Below are 24,352 nucleotides of genomic sequence, written 5' to 3'. Positions count from 1 at the left end.
AAAGTATTTGAAAAAATTTAAAATTAATCCTCATAAAGACTCTCAGTCAACTAAGTGGGACTAGAAGACAACTTCCTCAGTTTGATCAAGTGCGTCTGGAGCTAACAACATATATAACAGGGAAATGTTGAATACTTGTCTTCTAAAATAAGGAACAAGGCAAGGATGTCTACTCTCATTCTTTCTATTCAACATTGTACTGGAGATTCTAGACATACAATGTGGTAAATAAAAAAAAAAAAAAGACACACAAATTATAAAGGGAGAAATAAAACTGCCTTTATTCACAGTTACATGATTATCTATGTGAAAAAATCTTATGGAATCAACAAAAATGCCACTAGAAGCAAAATTTAAAAAATCAATTGTATTTCTTTATACTAACAATAAGCAATCAGAAATAAAAAAATACCATTTATAATTTCATAAATAAGAAAATATTTAGAGATTAATCTAATAAAGTGCAAGGCCTGTACACTGAAAACTATACAACATATGGAGAAAAATGTAAAACCTAAATAAATGGAGAGATATAACACATTCACAAACTGGAAAACTCAGTGTTGTTAAGATGTCAATTATCCCCAAATTGAGTTATAGATTCAAACCTATCCAAATAAAAATTCCAGCAGGTTTTTTGAAGAAATTAATTCTAAAATTTATTTGGCAACGCAAAATACCCAGAATAGCCAAATAACATTAAAAAGAAAAAAGCAAAGTTAGAAGCCTTATAGTATCAGACTTCAAATTTTATTATAAAGCTACAGTAGCCAATATACTGTGGTACTAGTATAAAGCCAAACAAATAAATCAATGAAATAGAAAAAGAGTCCAAAAATAGACACATACATATGTAGTCAACTGATTTTGGCAAAATGCAAATGTAGTTCACTGGAGTAAGAACAGTCTTTTCAACAAATACTTTTGAAACACTTATGATGTTCATATGCCAAAAATAAAAAAATCTCATATCTCACAGTATTAAAAAGAAAAACACACATCCAAATGAGTCATAAACCTAAATGCCAAACCTGAAACTATATATCTTTTAGAAGAACATAAGAAAATAAGTCCCTGTGACTTTATTAGACAAAGGTTTCTAAATATAAATACCTGTTATATCCCAATAATGTTGTTAAATGATTAATCCCCATTTAAAGCAAAATAATGATTTATTGTGGAATTTATAACATGTATATAAATAAAATGTAAAACAACTATAGCATAGAGAATGGGGGGTGCAGTTGGAAATATTAATTATAATGTTCTTGCTTTATTGACAAAGTGGCATAATATTTGAACATTTTTTGTAATAAGTTAAAGGGTTTTTGTTTTTGTTTTTAAGTATATTTTATTGATTATGTTGTTACAGTAGTCCCAATTATTTTCCCTTTTGCTATCCTCTGCCCAGTATCCACCTTCCCTCGAGCAATCCCACAAGCCTTAGTTCATGTCCATGGATTGTGCATATGCGTTCTTTGACTTCACCCTTTCCTATATTATTCTTAACTTCCCCCTGTCTATTTTGTACCAACCAGTTATGCTTCTTAATTCCTGCACCATTTCCCCATTTCTCTCCTTTCCCCCTCCCAGCTGATAACCCTCCAAATGATCCCCATACCTATGATTCTGTTCCTATTCTGGTTTGCTTGGTGGGATTTTGTTTTTCTTTTTTATATTAAGTTGTTGATAGTTGTGAGTTTGTTGCCATTTCAGTGTTCATAGTTGTGATCCTTTTTTTCTTAAATAAGTCCCTTTAAAATTTCATATAAGAATGGCTTGGTGATGATAAACTCCTTCAGCTTTACCTTGTCTGGGAAGCACTTTATCTGCCCTTCCATTCTAAATGATAGCTTTGCTGGATAGAGTAGTCTTGGTTGTAGGTCCTTGCTTTTCATCACATTGAATACTTCTTGCCAGTCCCTTCTTGCCTGCAAAGTTTCTTTTGAGAAATCAGCTGAGAGTTTTATAGGCACTCTTTTGTAGGTAACTCTCTGCTTTTCTCTTGCTGCTTTTAAGATTCTCTCTTTATCTTTCACCTTTGACATTTTAATGATGTTGTGTCTTGGTGTGGTCCTCTTTGTGTCTAGCTTGTTTGGGACTCTCTGTGCTTCCTGGACTTGTATGTCTATTTCCTTCACCCATTTGGGAAGTTTTCCTTCATTATTTTTCCACATAAGCTCTTCCTCTTCTCCTTCTGGTACCTCTATGATTCAGATGTTGGCACGTTTAAAGTTGTCCCAGAGGTTCCTAAGCCTCTCCTCATTTTTTTCAATTCTTGTTTCCTCATTCTGTACTGGTTGACTGATTTTTTCTTCCTTATGTTCCAAATCATTGATTTTAACCCTGTTTTCCTTCCCTTCACCATTGGTTTTGTGTGAATTTTCCTTCATTTCACTTAGCATAGCCTTCACTTCTTCCTTTATGTGTTTGCCATACTCAAGCATATCTGTCAAGCCTGTGAGCCCCTTTATCAACAGTGTTTTGAATTCTGCATCTGTTTGGTTGGCTATCTCCTTGTAACTTAGTTCTCCCTCTGGAACCTTGATCTATTCCCTCTTTTGGGCCATGCTTCTCTATCTCCTCATCATGACAGGCTCCTGTGTTTGTTTGCCTCTGTGTCTTAGGTAGAGCTGTCACTCCTGTTACATTGTAAGGGGCAGAGCCTTAGGTTTTCTTGTCAGTAGAGAGTGACCTGTTTCACCACATTGTGGCGCTGTATGTGGAGGAGGGGTCTGAGAAGGAACAATGTTGCTTGCTCAGCACTTGCCCATTATCCAGGTACTTATCCCACTTTGTATGGGACTGGTGCCTCTCTAGTTGTTGCCCTGGCCATTGTTCCCAGAGTGGGTGGTTCTGCAGATGTTCTAGGACCGTGGGGGCCCTTTAAACAAGCAGACTGCTGAGAGACTGGCAGTTTCTTCCTCTGCCCCAACCCCCACTGGTTTGCAGAGTCAGAAGTAATGAGATTTAATTTTCCCTGGTGCTGGGACTGTGAGCTGCGCAGTCTGGTCAGGAGCTGGGAATTCTCCTGATGTGTTCCTCCCCACTTTTTAAAACATGTGGCTGAGCTTTCTGCTGGCTTGCTGCTGCCACCACCTCCACACTGCGTCCTCTCCACCCTAGATCTGCCCCTCCTACCTGTCTAAATGAGTATTTCTTCTTTATATCTTTGTTTGTTGGACTTCCATGCAGCTCGATTTTCTGGAACTTCTGGTTGTCTCTAGTTTTGAGGTAGTTGTATTCCTTCTTAGTTGTGGAGGGAGATGCAGCTTGTCTGTCTAGGCCTCCATCTTGGCCGGAAGTCCTGTAGGTAGTTTTAATTTATGGTGATGACTACAGTTGTCCTCTCCAACACAAAAACCTGGCTGGAGTAAAGCCACAGCTGCTAACTAATGAGAACATGTCATTATGGCTCAAAGTTAACATTTCAGGGAACAAAGTGAGTGATGAGCTTACAATAAAATTCCACTTATTCTTTTTAGCCATTTCAGCAGCATTTCAAAAGCAAATCATTTCATTGGCAGGTGGTGTGATTTGTGGATTACTTAATTTCTCTATGTTAGATTTGAAAGACTAGCAATTCCTTATTGTTGCTCTGTCTTTAGAATTTCATTATATTCCTAACCCAGCACTTGATACAATATTATCCATAATATATACTTTTTTTACTCAAATGGCATTTCAACCTGCTTTTAGAGATTAAGCTCATAACAACAACATATATCTGTTAAACTGTTCTTACAACGAGGTGACATATGTTCAGCTGAAAGCAAACTCTCCCTCCTCTAGAGTCCTAGAGCATATTGCACCATTCACATGCCTGAAATTTGAGCTGCTAAGCTTTCAAAAGTGGAAGGCATATCACTCAAACCTGTTTGTAGTTATTCAGTTAACTCCCCTTCTCATCACTCACAGTGGCTATTTCCTAACATCTAACTCTACCTTCTTTCCTTGGAGGGTATGACATTCATTGTGGTGGAGTCTCAGGAGGGAGAGGAAATATATTCCTCTGGTCAGTGTATCTTGTGGTTCATTTGTGGTCCTGGGGCACCTTTCACTGACCTCTACTGTGGGCCTATTGCATCTTCTGTTTATGTAACTTCTCTTTCCCCATTTCTTAACAGAATTCCACTCAATGTAGGTACTCAGTTTGTGTTTGATGAGTAAATGGAATGAATGCCTGCTTATTTTGTATGGTTTACCTTCGTCAGAAGAAATACAGAACTCTTGCAATCCCAGGAGGCATTGACTTCAGTTCTTTTTGCTGGACTTTTGCCTGTCACTCAAACACAGCTAATATTCCAGTCTTTTCTATGGAGTCTACAAATTTGTTCCTTGTTCACTGTTGGCTGAAATATCCTGGCTGCTATAAGTGTAAATATTATTGTTACAAATACACCCTCTGGCATGTGCTATGGTAATCTTCTAAAACCTTTTTTCCTGGAAACCAGTGTTTAGTGGTGTACTCTACAAACATCATATATGTGCTTAATACTCATTATGTAACTCAATCCACAACTAAATTATCCCCATTTCATAGGTTAGGAAACTGAGGATCAAAGAGGTTAAGGAACTGATCAAAGTGTTCAAGATAGACAGTGTCACCAATGCTCTTTTCCATTTCTTGTTATGCCACAGGGCTCTCTGACAAGGGTTATCTGAGTTTGATACAGAGTTTGTTAAATATAAGCACACAGTGCTGATGTAACTAAGTGATCCCACTGTGTTCTCTAGGCTTTCTATGGAAGATGTATTAGACTAGTCAGGTCTGGGTGTCCTGACACCTTGTGAGGACAGTGTGACCCATCACTCCCCAGGCCTTTTCATTACCCTCAAAGTTGTACTCTGTTCATCATTTTTCTTTAAAAGTCCTCTTAAGTATGTCTCTCTTTGAGTTAAGTGTTTGCACTATGTGTTTGGTTTCTAAATTAAGATTCAGGCTGTATCCCTGGCCGGTGTGGATCAGTGGGTTGGGTATCATCTTGCAAAGTGAAAGGCCACCCATTCAATTCCTGGTCTGGGAATATGCCTGGGTTGCAGATTCGGTTCCTGGTTGGGGTGTGTACAAGAGGCAACCAATCAATGTTTCTCTCTCACATTGATGTTTCTCTCCTTCTCTTTCTCCTTCCCTTCCTCTTTCTCTAAAAATAAATAGATAAAATCTTTAAAAAAATAACGAGGCTGCACGTTTTCTATGGACTAGTTAGAGTCTACTGTGTTATGCCTTTACCAGTCTGCTTATACTTGTAATTATTTCCAGACTTTGTGAACTGAGTTGTTTTGGTCTTAGGTTTAGGACAGAGATGCATTACCATCCCAACAATGTCACCTGGTGAGATACATTTTTTTTTATAACAGCCAGTATCAATTCTGTGGAAGCCATAAGGACCCTAGTATTTACTCAGGAAGTTCTTTGAGGATAAGAACTAAGTCATATTTATCTATGACTTGCTGTTACCTGGCACAGTTCCAGGAAAATAATAATTAAGAAGTGGTGGCTTTATAAGGAAATTAGATGTCATTGTTTAGTACATGAGAAAGCAGTTGTCAAATATGAGTACCCAAATGAGAATTTCTAGAAGCCAAATTTACTGCCTACCTTCTATTTCTACTTATTTAAGATAGATCTGAGATAAGAAATTTGTCATTAAAAAGGTCATTTCCTCCCACTGCTATTACACTTTCTTACATGTTTTAAAGATGTGACTTATTATTTTTCTCAGTGCTTCTAAGTTTCATTTTTTTTTAACAATTAGATTTGGGGAGTTGCGAAAATTTAAAACTGAAAATTTATGTGAATTTTGGAAACCCAAGCCTGGACAGAGCTAGAGACCTAGAATATATAACTTTACAAGAAAATTACATAAACAACTTTGCTTAGAAAGGTAGGACTGTTACAACATATTTGTTGAAAAGACCTGTCTTTCTGCCTGGACTCACCAGGGAGTTGGCTAATGAGCTGTGCTTTTCCAGCTTAGGGCCAGGGGTTCATTGTTGTTTTGTTTCCCCAGCTATTCACTGGTAATCTGAATATAGTAAGTGCCTAACAAGTGTTGACTCATTGGATTTATGAAGGAATTAAGAAAGGAATAAAAATGATGTTTCTTTTAATTTAAAAAACACTCAGGATCAAGAAGCTTGGGAATATAAATCTACTTCTTTCTTTTTTTATAATTAAAAGAATTTTAATATAGTTATACAGTATTATATTAATTTTGGGTATATAGATCTATTTCTTGAATATTTATTCTTTCTGGGTGTTAGAGGATGAAGAGAACAGCTTCCGTATTTGGGTCAAGGTTTCTGCCCTTGAAGGCAAGACCAGAAGAGTCCTTCAGAGGGGGAGTGGTCTATGCTTTCCCACTCATATTCTATTTTGCTGTCTGCTTATCGAAATGCATCCTCACCCCGAGTGCTTAAGAAATTGGAGTGTCTTAAGGGACAATGCCCTCCACTTGGCTGCATATATAATACTCAGTTTCACTTATTTAGATCAACAGCCAGAACTTAGATTGAACTCATGGAAAAGATTAAATGTATAATATTAAAAGCAGAATAAACAAACAAACAGAAAACAAGTAGCAGCTTTGGCATCCATGACTATTTACATTGTTGTCACATCCTAGCTTTGGCAGAGGACTTCCTACAGTACTGATTACAATTGCATTTAATAAGAAATAACATATAGGCAGAAACATAAACAAGGCTTTCAGGAGAGGCTTAGTGATAGCAAAGGAAATCCTGAACTGAGATTTTCAAGCCCTCAGTCAAGGCAGTAACAATTTCTGTTAATACTATGAAAGCAAGTTTGGGACATGCCAGAAAAAATGTGGTCCAAAGTTAATGTTACTTTTTTTCCCCTCCAAGTTACGGGTGGTTGCCTTATCTTCTTTCTCCAACTCCCCCTATTATCTCTCATTTATGTATCTATCTATAATCTATCATCTATCTAATCTATTATCTATTGATCATCTACTAAATAAAGTGGGATGGAAACATTTGTAAAGTTATGTGAATGTGATAAAATTATATGTGGAACCAGGACAGCCTTGACCTCTTTAGTCTTGTTTCAGTCACTTATTTAGTTTCTATCATGAAAAAACTAGTTTTTATAGTGTGTAATGCCTTTCTGAACCAACCTTCTTCAATTATTGTTTTCCCAAATACACAAATTTTTTTACATTGTAATATATCTTCTGCATTAGAAATTAAACATTAATATGTTCACAAGGGCAGTGACCTTGTCTTTTCCCAGCTGTATTTTAGACCTAGCACAATGCCTTTGTGGTTGGATACTCATAAAGATTTATTAAATTTAAGACGACAGTAACAAAAGAATAAAATGAATAAATTAATTTATTAAGCATATTTTAATATAGTAAACTAGTATGGTATAATAGAAATTGTGTGGGTCTTGGAACCAGACATATGAGAGTATAGTGGACTGTACTTTTTATTAGGTATGGAATTATGGACAAATGACAGACCTTCTCAAAGCTGATTTCTCCATCAGTGAAACACTTGAAATAAGAATGCATTTGATCATCAGAGCTGGTTCTTTGGCCTCTGCTAATTATCTTTATTGCCTGCTAATTCTATCCCCTTTTAGCCTCATGAATATTTAAAGCTATAGGTTCAAATTACATGTTTATAAAAGTATTCTGATTGGGCAGCTACCCCTTAGGAATCATTCCACTTTTAGTTTTGTGGGAATTATTTGACTCTAGACAAATAATTTAATATTTTAAGAAAGCAATGAGATCTTAATCTGACTGAGATATGTTCCCAGTAAGATTAATTCCCAAGACAAATGCAGTAGGCTTATTGGATTTAAATCAAAGTGGAGTGTACACATGTCCTGAGGCTCCCTGAGGGGCTTGATTCCAAGGTGGGGAGTATGAGTGAAGGAGTGGAGAGGGAGCCATTCAGCTTGGACCTCACACTTGCCAAGATCTACCGATTTACAGTTTTAGGTATTGTTTTACATACTTACAATCATTGTAATCATGTGTTATATGTGCTCATTTGTTAAATATAACACTTAAAGTAGTATTCCACAAATTTTATAGTTCATTTTTTAAAAACTATGCTTTATTGATTATACTGTTACAGTTGTCCCAATTTCTTTTCCCTCTGCTCCCCTCCACCCAGTGCCTCCCTCCCTCCAGTTGCCCCCCCTCTTAGTCCATGCCCATTGGTTGTGCACATAGTTCTCAACATCTTTCTATCTAGTCCACTCCATTTTACTATGCTTCTTAATTCCTGTATCATCTCCCTCCCTCTTCCCCTTCCCCCATAATGTTCCCCATTCCTATAATTCTTTTCCCACTCTCGTTGCCTACTTAGTTTGCCTTTGTTTTGGTTCCCTAACTTCTGTTGTTGGTTGTTGCTATACAGTTTTCATTTTAATGTTCATAGTTTTGATCCTCTTTCTCTTAAACAAGTCCCTTTAACACTTCATATAACAATGGTTTGGATCTGATGAACTCCTTCAGTTTTACTTTGTCTTGGAAGCACTTTCTCTGCCCTTCTATTGTGAATGACAGATATGGTTCATTTTTGACATTTATGTTTAAAAAACAATTATTAGATCTTCAATAACTATAAATAGTTTGGTTTTCCTTAGTGTTGGAATGCCCTTTATGCTCTGTAAGGCCACCTTTATGCTTATGTGACCAACTTTTCCCCAAAAAGGTATGCTCTTGCACATGCATTACACAGAATTGCTTGGATTCCTTTGATCTCTCAGAAAACTACAGCAAAGATCTCTTTGCCACATTGCTCTTTAACCATCTAGTTGCTTAGGTACCCAGTAGTAGGTTTACAGATGGTTAAACCCAGTGCAAAATTAATTGTTCTTGACATGTTGTACAACTATACCCAGTTCCTCTATGCCAGGGACAGGATTTCTCTGGCTTTATCTACTAACTGGGTCTTGACATGCAGCAGCCTAACTTCCTAAGAAATCTTGTGTGAAATGTTTGCTTCTGACAGTGGTGGTCTGGGTGATTTGGACCAAACTGACATATTTTAGGAAGATAATTTTAAATGTGGGGACTTGTTTATTTTTTCTTGTGTCAATTTTGCTTTATATACTTGGATGTAAAATTAGTATTATATGTATATAGAATAGGAATTTTTATATCTTCCTGGTGAAGAAAACTTTTTGCCGTTGTGAAGTGACCCTCAATCTGCAACGATGTTTTTTTTCTGCAAGTAATTTGTTACCTTTTTCTTTAGGTTCTGTATGTCTTTTGGGGTTTTCTTGAGTTGAACTAAAAATAATTTGTGATATTCCAGAAAGAGAAACAACAAAATTCAGAGGAGGCAGGATTAACCTTAGTTTATTCCAATACATTAACTACTGATGCTTTGTGAACAACCATATTTTCTGCTGTGCCCCTAATGTGTATGGCTATTGTAAGAGCTGCCTTGTTCCCTCATGACTTTTCCTCTGTGAGTGAGCATATTACCCAAAATGAGCCAGCACCATTTTTTTCTAGGTTTTGACTAGAGAGTGAGTCCTTATTCTGTGTTAGAAGTTGTAAGAAGTAATAGCTAAGAGATTTTAGTACCATTTTTTCCATGAGATCTGTGATGTAAAAGAAGCTGTCATTAATGAGAGAATAAAACTTAACTGTAGAGGAAAAAAAAAAAAAGGGATGAGGGATAGATAGAAGGAGTAAATAAAAATTCTAGTTGGGATTGCTAGTTCCAATAATCCCTGAAGCCAGCTGTATATCTGATGTTTCAAAGATATACCTCTGTCTTTTTTTCTGGATTCTAAGACAATAATCTCTCTTGCACAAACTAGTTTGGGTTATATTTCTATTATTTACAATGAGTTAGCCATTTTGGCTATAGGAATGTATTGGGTCATGGTTTTCAGAAAAATTAATTTCAGCTAGAGGGTTAGTGGTGCCAGTTCCAGCTCTGCTCTGGGATTTTAAGAAAGAAGAGGGCAGGCAGTGCCATCAGGAATTAGCAAAGTCTGTGTAACTTCTTTTAAGCAATGGTGTCTGGAAGTGTTTTAGCCCACAGGGGACACACACAAGGCCTTAACCTTGACATGTGATTAAAGCCACTGTGTGTAGAACTTGAAATCAGTGAGCATCAGCTGTGAAAAGTCACCCTACAGTCATGAGCGTAAGCTCTGTGGGCAAACAGAACAGTAGAGAGGACGAAAACCAAAAAGATGTGCATGCTGAAAGGGTGACAAAGTTTGAATTAGTCTCTCTTTAAGGCTTTATATAACTGTAGCAACATTTGAGTGTATTATCAAATCCTATTTCTTCCTCTTTGGAAAAATGAAAATTAGCTTCAGTGGTAGCAGGAAAATATCACAAGCAATAAATCTGATGAGGATTGACTGTGGGAGAAGGGGTGGGTGGGGTATGGAGAACAGTGGGGAAAAAGTGGGACAACTGTAATAGAAAAACAATTTAAAAAAGATGAAAAATAAACAAATCTGAAATATTCCAAACTAACTCCCAGTCTAATATTTGTGTTTATTTAATTGTAAGAATATTATGTTTTCATATCAAGAAAAAAAAAACTTGTTTTAGGAGATGGTGAAATAATAGGGAATGAGGCCAACACATAAGTCAGTCATGAATTTCTCTTCTCACTTCTGCTTTTTAGTCTGGCCTGTCAAATTAGCAGAATTTAGGAATTCAGATTTATAATATAATTGAACTTTAGAGAAATATTTATTTCAATAATTTCTTATGAACTGTATTTACAAGTTTTATTAAACTCATTTTGAATATGAATGTAAATCCCATGACTCAAGCTAACACTGAAAACTGACCTAAGTACCACAAAAAATAGTGAGTGCAAGTAATAATGAAATAGTGCCTAATTTAGCTTCCATAATTAGAAAATGAGGTACTCTGATTAAGTACATTTTCTAAATAACTGCATTGTGATTACTGAAGCTTATAAATTTGAAGATATTTTTATAGAAATATTTCTAAGATATATTACATAATTCCTTGTCTTACTATGTAGAAGAGGAAATACGATAAAACTTATTTATTCAGTAAATATCTATTAAGCACATACTATGTGAGAAGTCTTCAAGCTATGATGAGAGCAAGACACATGTGATTCTACACCCCATGGAGTTACATCTTAGCCATTTCTTAACAACTCTTGTTATTATAAATATGCATTATAAAACTGATGCTCTCAAGTGTTGTTGACTTATGTAGGACACGACATTTTAACAGTTAATATTGTTGTAGTCAAATCTAACAATCTTCTGATTTCTAATTTTGGAGACTTGTGTAATAAGACTTTCATTCTTAGGTCACAAAAGGGTTCTGTATTTTCTTCCTCTGCTTATAGCTTTATCCTCCTATATACAATTGGAGTCTAGCTCTGTATACTGTGCAAGAAAGGAATACAGTTTTATTTTTCTTCATATTATTAGCACGTTTTTCTGTGAGCATTTAACAAATTATCTTTTCCGCACAGATTTGTGGAACCATTATCACTTAACATGCATCTCTTTCTGTATTCCATTCTTGTCCCACTAATCTGCCCATTCTTGTTCTCTCATTCCATTTTTTATTACTCTGGCTTTGCAGTATGACCTAACATCTGACAAGTTGAATTTCCCTCCTTTGATCCTCTTTTTAAAGTTGACCCAGCTATTTGTGCAAGTGAGTTCTTCCCTTTCAGTTTTAGAAATCCAAGTTGCTAAAAAATTCCTATTGTAATTTAGATTGGAATTACATTAAATTTAGAAATTAATTTCAGGATAATTGACATATGACTACAAGACATTATTTGCCCTTGACCATAGTATTTTTGTTTTATTTATTTACATCTTCTTAATAATTATTTTTAAAACCTTTTTTTTTCTATAAATATCCTATATATTCCCTACTGGTGAAATCCTAAATATTGTATAGGTTATACTGCATTTGTAAATGGTTTAATATTTTCTTTTTTTAACTTCATTTGTTTCTTTTATTTTTTTAAAGTATATTTTATTAATTATGCTATTACAGTTGTCCCATATTTTCCCCCTTTACTCCCCTCTGCCCAGTATCCTCCTTCCCTCCAGCAATCCACCCCCCTGCTTAGTTCATGTCCATGGGTCATGTATATAAGTTTTTTGGCTTCACCCTTTCCTATATTATTCTTAACATCCCCCTGTCTATTTTGTACCAACCAATTATTCTTCTTAGTCTCTGCACCATTTCCCCACTCTCCCCTCACCCTTTCCCCATTGATAACCCTCCAAATGATCTCCATACCTATGATTCTGTTCTGTTCTAGTTGTTTGCTTAGTTTTTTTTTTTTTAGATTTAGTTGTTGATAGTTGTGAATTTGTTGCCTTTTTAATACTCATGGTTTTGATCTTCTTTTTCTTAAATAATTTTCTTTAAAATTTCCTGTAATAATGGCTTGGTGGTGATGAACACCTTTAGTTTTACCTTGTCTGGGAAACACTTTATATGCCCTTCTATTCTAAATGATATCTTTGCTGGATAGAGTAGTCTTGGTTGTAGCTCCTTGCTTTTCATCACTTTGAATACTTCTTGCCTGCAAAGTTTTTTTTTGAGAAATCTGCTGATTGTCTTATGGAAATGCCTTTGTAGGTAATTCTCTTCTCCTATTGCTTTTAAGATGCTCTCGTTATCTTTAACCTTTGGCATTTTAATGATGATGTATCTTGATATGGTCCTCTTTGGGTCCAGCTTGTTTGGGACTCTGTGCTTCCTGGACTTGTATGTCTATTTCCTTCACCACAGTAGGAAATTTTTCTTTCATTATTTTTTCAAGTAACTTTTCAATTTCTTGCTCTTTCTCTTCTCCTTCTGACACCCCTATGATTCAGATGTTGGCATGTTTGGAGATGTCTCAGAGGTTCCTAATCCTCTCCTCATTTTTTAAAATTCTTGTTTCTTCTTTTTGTTCTGGATGAATGTTTATTTCTTTCTTTTGTTCCAAATCATTGATTTGAATTCCAGCTTCCTTTCCTTCTCTCTTGGTTTCCTGTGGATTATTCTTTGTTTCACTTACTGTAACCTTCATTTCTTCCTTTATTATTTTGCTGTACTCAAGGAGTTCTCTGAGCATCCTTATCACCAATGTTTGGAACTCTGCATCTGATAGGTTGGCTATCTCCATTTCACTTAGTTCTTTTTCAGGGGTTTTGTTCTGTTCTTTCATTTGGGCCATATTCTTTGCCTCATCAATTTGGCAGCCTCCCTGTGTTTGTTTTCATGTATTAGGTAGAGTAACTTTTACTCCCCTTTTCGTAGCATTGTCTATGTAGAAAAGGCACTTGTAAATTATTTGGAGGCAAAGCCTTAGGTAATTGCCAGGGTGGGGCAACCTGCTTTACCACTTTGTGGCTGTGTGGCAAGGGCTCAGAGAGGGGACAATGCCACTGCCTGGTGTCTGATAGTTTTCCCATAGCTTGTGCTGTTTCCAGTTACTTCATCCCCTTCCCTTATGTGACTGACACCTTTCCAGCTGCTGTCCTGTGGTGAATACCAGAGCGGGTGGGTTTGGGTATGTTCTAAGACTATGCTGACCCTTTAAGTGGTGAAAATCCAGCAGTTTCTTTCACCACCCCAACCCCCACTGGTTTTTATAGCCAGAGGTAATGGGGGTCTCTCTTCCCGGTGATGGATCCTGGGCAGTGTGGTCTGGCCTAGGGCCTGGATTGCTCATTCTCTTCTGCCACACTGCTGCTGCTGCTGCTGCCAACTTTCTGTGCTACGCTGACCCTCCACCTGTCTCTGTGACTCTGCCCCCCCCCCCAAATAGATGAATGTGGCTTCTTTAAATCCTTGTTTGTTGGACTTCCATACACTACAGTTTTCTGACAGTTCTGGGTGTTAATAGTTTTGAGATGTAGTTGTAATTCTTTCTATGGCTGTGCGAGGAGGTGAAGTATGTCTACCTATGCCTTCATCTTGACTGGAAGTCCTAATATTTTCTAATTGAATATTATTAGTGTAGAGGAATTCTATTGAATGTTGTAAGTTGATCTACTGGGTAATAAAGCCAACCTCAGGTTACTTATATTAGTTTATTTGTTGATTCTGTCTGCTCTTCTGAATAGATGATTATATTATCTGCATATAATGAAAGTTTTAGATTTATTATTATTTTTTTTTTTACAATTTTTATATCTCTTAGCTTTAAAATTTCTCTGCTAAGAGTGCTGTTTCCTTTAGGTTTTTGGTACTTGGTCTTTATAAGTTAAGGAAATTCCATTTTATTCATAATTTCCTGAGAAGTGTTTTAAAAATTATAAATAGGAGGTAGAAGAGTGTAAAGGGGGGGATAAATGGTGATAGAAGACTTGACTTTGAGTGGTGGACACATAATACAATATACAGATGAAGTATTATAGAACTGTACACCTTAAACCTATATAATTTTATTAACCAATGTCACCCCAATAAATTCAATAGAAATTAAAAAATAAAAATTATAAGAAGTTATTACATTCTATCAAATTAATTTTTTGTATCAATTGAGATGATCATAAGATTTATCTCCTTTAGCTTATTAATGTAGTGCATTACATCAACATGATTCTGGAATAAATCCTACTTAATCATAATGTAGTGTTTTTAATATGTTCTTGGATTTGCTTAACAATGTTTTCTCTTTTTCTATGTTTTATGGTGACAATATAAAATAAGTTCTTTGACTATATGGTAAAACTTATTTATAAAATTATCTGGGCTTGGGGCATTTGTTGTGTGAAGTATTTTACTACCATTTCACTATGAAAATTGCTGTTAGATTAAATTTTGAATTTTTTTGAACCAGTTTTGGCATTTATTTTTTTTTATCTATGTACTGTATACTTGTAATTATTATTTCCTTAATTATGTCGAAGAAATTGTTTTTCATAATGTAATTTGTCATATGTGCAGTTATATAATATATACTATATAGTTATGAATTAGAGAATTGTATATGACATATATAGATAATATAAAAAATACATATACTATATGTATAATATGTGATGCCTTGTAAACAAATATAAAAATACATTGTATCATATACTGTATATTTCAATATACATCTTCAATTATAATACATAAGTATAATGTATAATAGAAATATGTGTAATATATATACTACTTGTAGTATAAATGTAAGTTAAACTTATTATATATACTATTCAGTTGTATTGTTCAGAGTTATTTTCATTCCATGTTTATTTGTTTATGTTAAACATTTTTTCATAAAACCAGTTTCAGTCACAGTTAATCAGTTCTACTTTCATTTTGTTCCATCTTTCACTGATTTCTCCCTCTTAGCTTTACTGTGTCCTTTTCTTGTTCCATAAGGTGTAAGCTTCTTGCTCCTTTTTCCAGATTCTTGAGTGGAATGCTTACCATTTGTTTTTAGTCTTTTTTGTTTGCTGGCAAATGTACTCCAAACTGGGCATTTCCCTCTAAGTACTTGTTTTTGTGGTCCAAAAAATTTGGCATGTAGTCTTTACTTTTCTCTCAGTTTTCAGTATTTTGTAACTTTCCTTATGATACTCGTTTTAACAGGGTCACTTAATAGTTTACTTAGTATTCAAGCATTTGAGATTAAAAAAATGTTTTGTTGTTGGCTACTAATTATTTTTGCATGATGACTAGAGAATATAGTCTGTATGATGTTAATTATTTAGAATTTAACATATAAAAAATATTATGAATATTTTATGTTTGCTCAGAAACAATGTCTTTTCTCTGCTGGGTGTAAATAATTTCTATACATCTATTGGTTTGAGCTTATCGATCATGTTGTTCAAATTTTCTATAATCTTTTCTTAAAATTTATTTTTATTGTTTTTCTAGTACAGTTGTTCCACTTTTTCCCCCATTGCTCCCCCCTCCAGCCCACCCCTTCTCCCACAGTCAATCCCCACCCCATTGTCCATGTGCATGGGTTATTTATACTAGTTCCTTTACTAGATCCTTCCCCTACTTACCTCTCTTCTCTCCCTCCCTCCCTCCCCCCAATAACTGTTATTTTGTTCCTTGTTCTATTTAGTTCATTTGTTTGCATTGTTCCTTAGTCTCCTGTATTAGGTGATATCATATGGTATTTTTCTTTCATTGCCTGGCTTGTTTCACTAAGCATAATTCCACCCATGTTGTCGCAAATGGCAGGAGTTCTTTCTTTCTGCTGCATAGTATTCCATTGTGTAAATGTACCAAATTTTTTTAATCCAGTCATCTACAGATGGGCACTTACACTGTTTCTAGCACTTGGATATTGTAAACAGTGCTGCTGTAAACATCAGGGTGCATAAGTTCTTTTGAATTGGAGTTTCAGGATTCTTTGGGTATAATCCTAGCTGTGGAATCACTGGTTCAAAAGGCAGTTCCATTTTTAGTTTTTTGAAGAAATTCCATACTGTTTTCCACAGTGACTGCACCCATCTGCATTCCCACCAACAGTGCAGTAGGGTTCCTGTTTCTCCACATCCTCGCCAGCACTTGTTGTTTGTTGATTCGTTGATGATGGCCATTCTGACAGATGTAAAGTGGTATCTCATTGTGGTTTTTATTTGCATCTCTTTGATGGCTAGTGATGTTGAGCATTCTTTCACATTCCTCTGGATCCTCTGTATATGCTCCTTGGAGAAGTGTTTGTTCAGGTCCTTTGACCATTTTTTAATTGGGCTGTCTGTCTTCTTGGTGTTGAGACATGTAAGTAAGTTCTTTATATATTTGGAGATCAATCCATTGTCTGAGGTATGATTGGCAAATATGTTTTTCCATATGGTTAATTCTCTTTTCATCTTGCTGAGGTTCCTATAATTTTTTATGTCACTTGATTTAAAATTTCTGAAAGGGTTGTCTTTAAATCTCCAATTGTTGATTTTCACTCTGTAAAACATTTATATATTTATAGAATATATTCTTAGGTACATGCATGCTCATTATCCTTATATCTTTTGATATATTATTTCTTTTACTAACATACAACATCTTACATAACCCAACCTTGAAGATACCAGAGAAGTGAGAAAATTCTAGATGGTACAAACATGAGGGGATTTAGTGACCAATCACAAGTGAATGAAAAGATGGCTTCCTGAATAACTATCCAGATTTTGGCTTGGAAATCTGGGTAGATTATAATATTAATTACTGTGATAAGATACACAGAAGATGTTTAGGGCAAACAACAGTGGAAAAGATGAGATGAGCAAAAACATTTTTTTTATTCATTTATTTCTTTAGTAAGTATTTACTGAGTACTTACCATATACCAGGTACTATACTGTGTATAATTTACAGGAAGTTTTCAGGGTAATTTAAGATAAATTAATTTAATAACCCCATCACAAGTTTGCTCACAAAGCATGAAAGTATAAGGACAATCATGATGTATATATTTATATGCAAAAAATTAAGTGTGGTGGGCTTTATACAATGCACCTTGGAAGTTCAGTGCAGTAAAATCTCCAGTCATCTCTAGGAAATTCTCTGGCTATATGTAGACTTACCACAATAGATTAACATAATTTACAAACTACAGTTTGATTCCAAAATATTCAATTTACTCTCGTATCCACAACAACTTTATTATCTGTTAGTACCACATTGGATTTACAATACATCTTATTTAAAGGTTTAAAATAGTGATTTTTCCCTGGCCAGTGTGGCTCAGTTGATTGGAGTGTCCTCTGAGAATCAAAAGGTTGCGGGTTTGATTTCTGATCAGAGTATGTGCCTAGGTTGTGGGCTCATTCCTGGTCCAGGCACATCCAGGAGGCAGCTGATTGATGTTTCTCACATGGTGTTTCTCTCACTCTCACTGACTCACTCACTCTCTCCTTTTCCCTTCATCTCTCTTTAAATAAATGAAAAAAAGTCCTTGGGTGAGGATAAAAATAAAATAGTGATTTTCAAACTTCAGTTAGCACATGAATTACCTGGATGCTTGATAAAAATGCAGATTCCTGGATTCCAACCTCAGAGATTTAGGAGTGAGCCCAAGAATCTACATTTAACAAGCTCCTCTGCTTATTATGATACTAAAGCTGTTATTTTGAGAAATGCTACTGTAAACTATACTAATTGATTATAGAGTGTTAATAAACAATGCCTTCCCCAATCTCCAGGAATGGACAACTGGCACACCTGTAGACTTGTTTGTATATGATCTTGCTTTCAGGTGTAGCAATTTATCTTCTTAAATACATTTATAACATTTTTTCCTGTAACGTATAATAACCTAAGGGAAATAATCTTCATAGAAAATGTGAAAATTTCTTGCATTCCTAGGTATACAGATAGTCTCCAAGCTGTCTTATTTCTATACCTGCATAAGGGCTTTATTTACTCCAGAAGGTTCCTCCTTTAATAATCTCAGGTTCTGTAACCTCACAGAGTCTTCACTAGCTCTTTCCTTTGTGAGAGGGGCTATCCTATTGGTAGTATCCTGATTTTCGAAAGAGAGTAGTGAACAATCTTTCTCATTTTCCTTCTTAGATAAAAAGATAAAAGTTTACTCATTTTGACACTGCTAAAATCTTTTCTCCTCTGGAAACCATTAGGTACACACAGCAAGGCTGAGTGCCTGTGATTTCTGGAAGCAACTTGGGAGCGTTCTGGGCAAAACCTCATGACACACCTTAACCATAAAAAGATTATATTTTCTTACTCCCACTTAGGAAAACTCCCTTTAAATTGCTTCCTGCTGACAACTGAATCAGGTTTGGGAACCTATTCAACTTTAATAATAAGAGATTCTATGTAGATTAAAATCTGCTTAAATTAAAAACTGTTTTAGGATTAAGAGGCAGAAGTAAAACTTAAAATTAAACTAAAATTGAATCACATTTAATATCCATGGTATTAAAGGAATAAAGATAATCATTATATATAGCAGATACGGACCTTTTGACTAGGATAACAAGATTGTCCCACACTGAACATTCAATAGATAATGTAATGAACAAGCATATATAAGAGGTCATTATGTTTAAGCCAACCAGTTAGAAAATTATAAAAATTTATGGGCAAAATATGTACAAGAGATTTTTCGTAAAGAATCCTGAACTGACAACTAGAATAAATGAAAAAATATGGAGAATATTGGAAGAGAGCCATCGTAAATGGAAAAGTACACACTGCCATCAAACATGAGGCTGTTGGAGAATTTGGATTTAACCCAACAGCAAATGAAGAGAGCCCTCTGGAACAGAATGGGAGTGGAGAAACACAAGGCTGGAAAAGAGGAGGACACAAAAGTGCTCAAGATGAAAATCTAGGAGCATGTAAGTATAATATTTCCCATAATGGCAGGCAACTGTCACATTTTGATGACTACGTAGCGATTATAGCCTACATCATCTTTCTTATCTACTGATATAATAATGCCTTACCAAAATATTAATAATCTTTGCTCAGTATGAATTGTTGATACTAAGCCTAGGTTGGCAACTAGTGATACCGCCAACCTTTTCTAAATACTTATTAACTGCTTGGTTGATTAATTTTTCCAGAATTTTGACAGGGACTGGTATTGACTTTACCCTCTTCTCATTTTTACATTCCACTTTTTTCCTTCTCTTTGATAACCAGAATAACATTTGGCAGTCTTAAAGTTCTGGTTATTAGGAAATGCATATTAAAATCACAATGAAATAACATTAACACCTCAGAATGCTGTTAAAATTAGAAAGCTTGACTATTTTAATTATTGTTAAGGATGTGGAGTAACTGAAACTCAGACACCACTGGTGAAAATGTAAAATGATTAAAATTACTTTGAAAAACAGTTTGGCAGTTTCTAAAAAAGTTAAATATACACTCAGCATATGATCCAACCAACCTATCCTAGGTATTTACCCAAGATAATTGAAAAGATGTATACATGAGACTTGTGAGCAAATGTTCATAGCAGTTTTATTTATAACAGCCAGAAACTGAAGACAATCCTAATGTCCATGAATAACTGAATGGGATAAACAAGTTATGATGCATCTATGCAGTGGGATGCAGTATTTCTTCACTATCCACATGGAATACATCCCCAGTGGGTGCCTGAAATGGGGACAGTACAGAACCGTATATATATATATATATATATATATATATATATATATACACTGTTTTTTTCCTATGCATACACACCTTTTCACTTAAAGGAAGCACTTGACTGCTTCTCTTAGGCATATCCAAAATGACAGCATCACTACTCTTGCACTTTGGGGCCATTATTGAGTAAAATAACAGTTACTTGAACACAAGCACTGCAATACCATAACAGTTGATCTGACACCACCCAACTAATGGATGGGTAGAATATACAAGGGGGCACCCAATAAAACTGCAATTATCTTCTGGAGGGTGGGCTCCTTGTAGTACAGGCTTCTCCAACAAGGTGAGTGTTCTAGTAACCCATCTGTATCAGTGTGCCGGCTAGCGTTGTTGTGAGAGACTGTATTTGCTTCATTGAATTTATTTTGAAGACTCTTTCAGCATGTTTGCCCATTTCGTGATGGAGGATTTATGAGCACACCTGCCCACACTGTGCTGAATATTCAGTAGTTTTTGACCAAAAATGACATGACTCTCATACCCTTCCTCTTCATCCAGTCTCACCCCAGTGACTTTTTTGTTCGTTTGTTTGTTTCCCTGGATGAAAAAATCCTCAAAGGGAAATGTTTTGCTGAGGTTGAAGAGGTGAAACAAACAAACAAAAAAAAGGCAGAAGTGCTAAAGGGCATCAAAGTCGACGAGTTCAAAACTTTTTGAGCAATGGAAAAACGTCTTGATAGATGTATTGCATCAAATGGAGAGTACTTGGAAAGTGACTGAAGTTTAAACATGTAAGAATAAATACACAACTTTTAATAAATTAATTCTGTTTTTTTTTTTGGTAACCCCGCATATAGTGTGAATATACTGAACAAAGGGATGATTCATATCCAAGGTGGGATAGAGCAAGATGGCTCAAGATTTCATCACACTATTTAGAATAGTGTGCAACTTAAAACTTATGAATTGCTTATATCTGGAATTTTTCATTTAATAATTTTGGACCACAGTGGACCACAGGTAACTGAAACTATAGAAAGCAAAGCTACAGATAAGTGGGTACTACTGTATTACTTAGCAATAAAAACAAAAGAACTATAATATATGCAACTACAGGAATAAAAGGACCAGAAAAAAAGAACATGTACTTTATTACTTTATTATTACTCTAGAAAAATTGAACAAATCTACTATGACAAAAAACAGTTCAATGGTTTCTGGTGACAGGGGAGGGTAGGAGGGAAGGGAGGAATTACAAAGTGACGCAAGGAGACTTTTGGGGTGATAGATATGTTCTTGATTTTAACAATGGTTTCTTGGGTGTATACAAATGTCACTGGTCATCAAATTGCATACTTTAAATATGTGCGGTTTATTGTAAGCCAACTATGCCTTTATAAAGGTGAACAAAAAGTTTTAAAATTACCATAGGCTTTCACCACTACCATTGGGAAAAAACAGAATACAGCTCAGTAAAATGTGTAGAGGTGGCCCAGTGGTACATGTGGAGGAACATAAGGGTTTCATGATCTCTGTTCAAATTGGTTTCACTTGTATTTTTAGCTAACAAATGTATAATTTTATGGGAAGAAAAGTAAATTGTATGTTGATCATAAAAGCTTTGGAATGGTAATATCCAGAAAAACGAATTAGTAAGTTAAAATAAATAATTAATTAATTAAATAAATAAGATAGTTGCTAAAAATAACACTGACTTAAGAGAAAGAAGACCTGAGTTTTAGTTGGAACTTCTTCTGACATGTTTATTGAAAAGCTGCTGTTGAGCCTGTTTTCTGCTCTGAAATTTGATGATTTTCTATAGTAATTGCATATAGAAATAGAATTGTGTGAAAACCTTCATTCTTGTCAAGTTTCTTTGTTCTAACTTCTAGCATAGCTTGCCCATTGTTTTCATCAAAAGTATATTATCTCTGAGTGTCTCTTAAACCTGTGGTCCTTATTTTATATGCAGATTCTGAGGCCATAGCCAAGGTACTTAGGAAATCTGAGGCCAGGCCTAGGAATATGCATTTTATGAACAGGTGGTGTGATGCAGAGGATCTGAACATTATGCTTTATTCACTAGCCAGATAATAAAAAGAATATCTCACCTCTATCACTCCTTCAAATTGTAAACTATTAAATCTATTAAACAGATCCTCAACACTAGACCATTTTTTAAATTACAGGCATGGGTCTTTCAACATTACATGCCTTTAAGAGGAACAAATTTTAAACCATTTGTATTGTTTCATCTATGAAAAAAGCCAATCAGAAATAACACATTCACAGCATTTATTGCTCTATGAACAGCCTTTGAGTTTATAGATTACTGAAATAATTGCAATATCAGAGATGGATCCCCTGGTCTGCATCTGCTGTAAATTATTCTGCAGACATAATAACCTTGATAAGCTTGTATGCTAGCAATTCAATTTCAAATGTGGGTTGGTTAAAGAACTGAGTACCCTAAGTACAGATTCCAGCACATGTTAGAAATAACCATTACAAGATGTTCTGGAATTGAGCTATAATATTAGATATTGGTAGGGATTCTTTTATTTGATAAAACAAATAAGGCAGTGGACTTCATTATATTATTTAGTAGGGATAAAAAAGCAAAAACATGTACAGAAGAAACAAAGGACCTCTATTGCTTTTAACTGCATAACTAAAATAAATGCCTCATAAAAGGGGCTGCTCTTCATCTTGGGCCATTTTCCCATATCTTGACCTCAAGCATTATCAAGGACTTCTTCCCTTTCTGGGCCCTCTCCCAACACTCTCTTCAACCAATCAATTGCAACATTCTTATTAAATTTACATGGATAGCATCACTCAGCTTGTTCCCTTCTCTCACTTTCTCTCACCTGGGAGACCTTCCTCACCTCTCACCCGATCATTTGCCATAGCCAAAGCTAATTCAGGGTAAGTCAAAGTGAGGTCTTCAGACCAGCATCATCATCACCCTGGGAACTTGTTAACTGGAGCATTTAGGCCATTTACATTTAAAGTGGTTATTAATAGGTATTTATTTATTACAATTTTATTTTTTAACCATTTTCCTCTGCACCCCCCCCCTTTTCTTCTTCTTAAAGCAAGCTCTTTAATATTTGTTGCAGTAGTGGTTTGATATTACAAACTCCTTTATCTTTTTCTTGTCTGAGAAGCTCTTCATTTCTCCTTCAATTTTAAATGATAGCCTTGCTGGGTAAAGTATCCTTGCTTTTTATCATCTTTAATATTTTCATGCCAATTCCTTCTGATATGAAATGTTTCTATTGAGAAATCAGATGACAGTCTAATTGGAGCTCCTTTGTAGGTAACCACCTCCTTTTCTTTTGCAGTTTTAAAGATTCTCTCTTGTCTTTAAGCTTTGCCATTTTAATTATTTGTGTCTTGGTGTGGCCTCTTTGGATCCATCTCATTTGGAACTCTCTCTGCTTCCTGAACTTGTGTGTCTTTTTTCTTCTCCAGATTAGGGAAGTTTTCAGTCATTATTTCTTCAAATAGGTTCTAAATCCCTTGCTCGCTCTCTTCTCCTTCAGGAATTCCCATGATGTGGATGTTATGCTTCATATTGTCCCAAAGGTTTCTTAAGCTCTCCTCATTTTTTAAAATTCTTTTTTCTTTTTTGCTGCTCTGCTTAGGTGTTTTTTTCTACCTTGTCTTCCAAGTTGCTGATTTGACCTCTGCTTCATCTAACCTACTGTTTATTCCTTCCAGTGTATTATTTATTTCAGATATTGAATTCTTTATTTCTGACTGGTCCTTTTTATGGTTTCAATGTCTTTTTTCATGCTGTTGAGTATTCTTATAATCATTACTTTAAACTTTATATCTCATAAAGTGCTTGCACCCATTTTATTAAGTTCTTCTTCTGGAGAATGCTCTTGTTCTTTCATTTGGGGCCTGATTCTTTGTCTTCCCATTTTGGCTGCTTCTTTGTGTTTGTTTTTATCAGGTAGAGCTGCAAAGACTCTGGTCCAGTCTTATCTTAGACTATGTATGACTGGTCCTGGACAACCTGTATGGAGCTATCAGTCATCTACAGCTTGTGGCTCACTCTACTGGGCATGTTTGTGTGCAGAAAGAACCAGGCTACACACCAAAACTGGCTTCTACCAGTACTGGGTTTGGGGGCAGGTCAGTTAAAGTCTCAGAGCCTCCAACTATACTCCTCTGCAGTCCAGCTTAAGCTCTACAGCATGGAATAAGAGTGATTCTTGCAGGTGGAGCTATTGCTTCCCCTCAGGCTGATGCCACTTGGAGGGGAGTGCTCTGCCTGAGAAAGAAGGGTTCTATAGTAT

This window comes from Furipterus horrens, unplaced genomic scaffold, assembly GCF_987537825.1.
Source record: "Furipterus horrens unplaced genomic scaffold, mFurHor1.1.pri manual_scaffold_2, whole genome shotgun sequence".
NCBI classification, from domain to species: Eukaryota; Metazoa; Chordata; class Mammalia; order Chiroptera; family Furipteridae; genus Furipterus; species Furipterus horrens.
The sequence above is the reverse complement of the archived record's forward strand: the minus strand, read 5'-3'. Positions refer to the sequence as shown.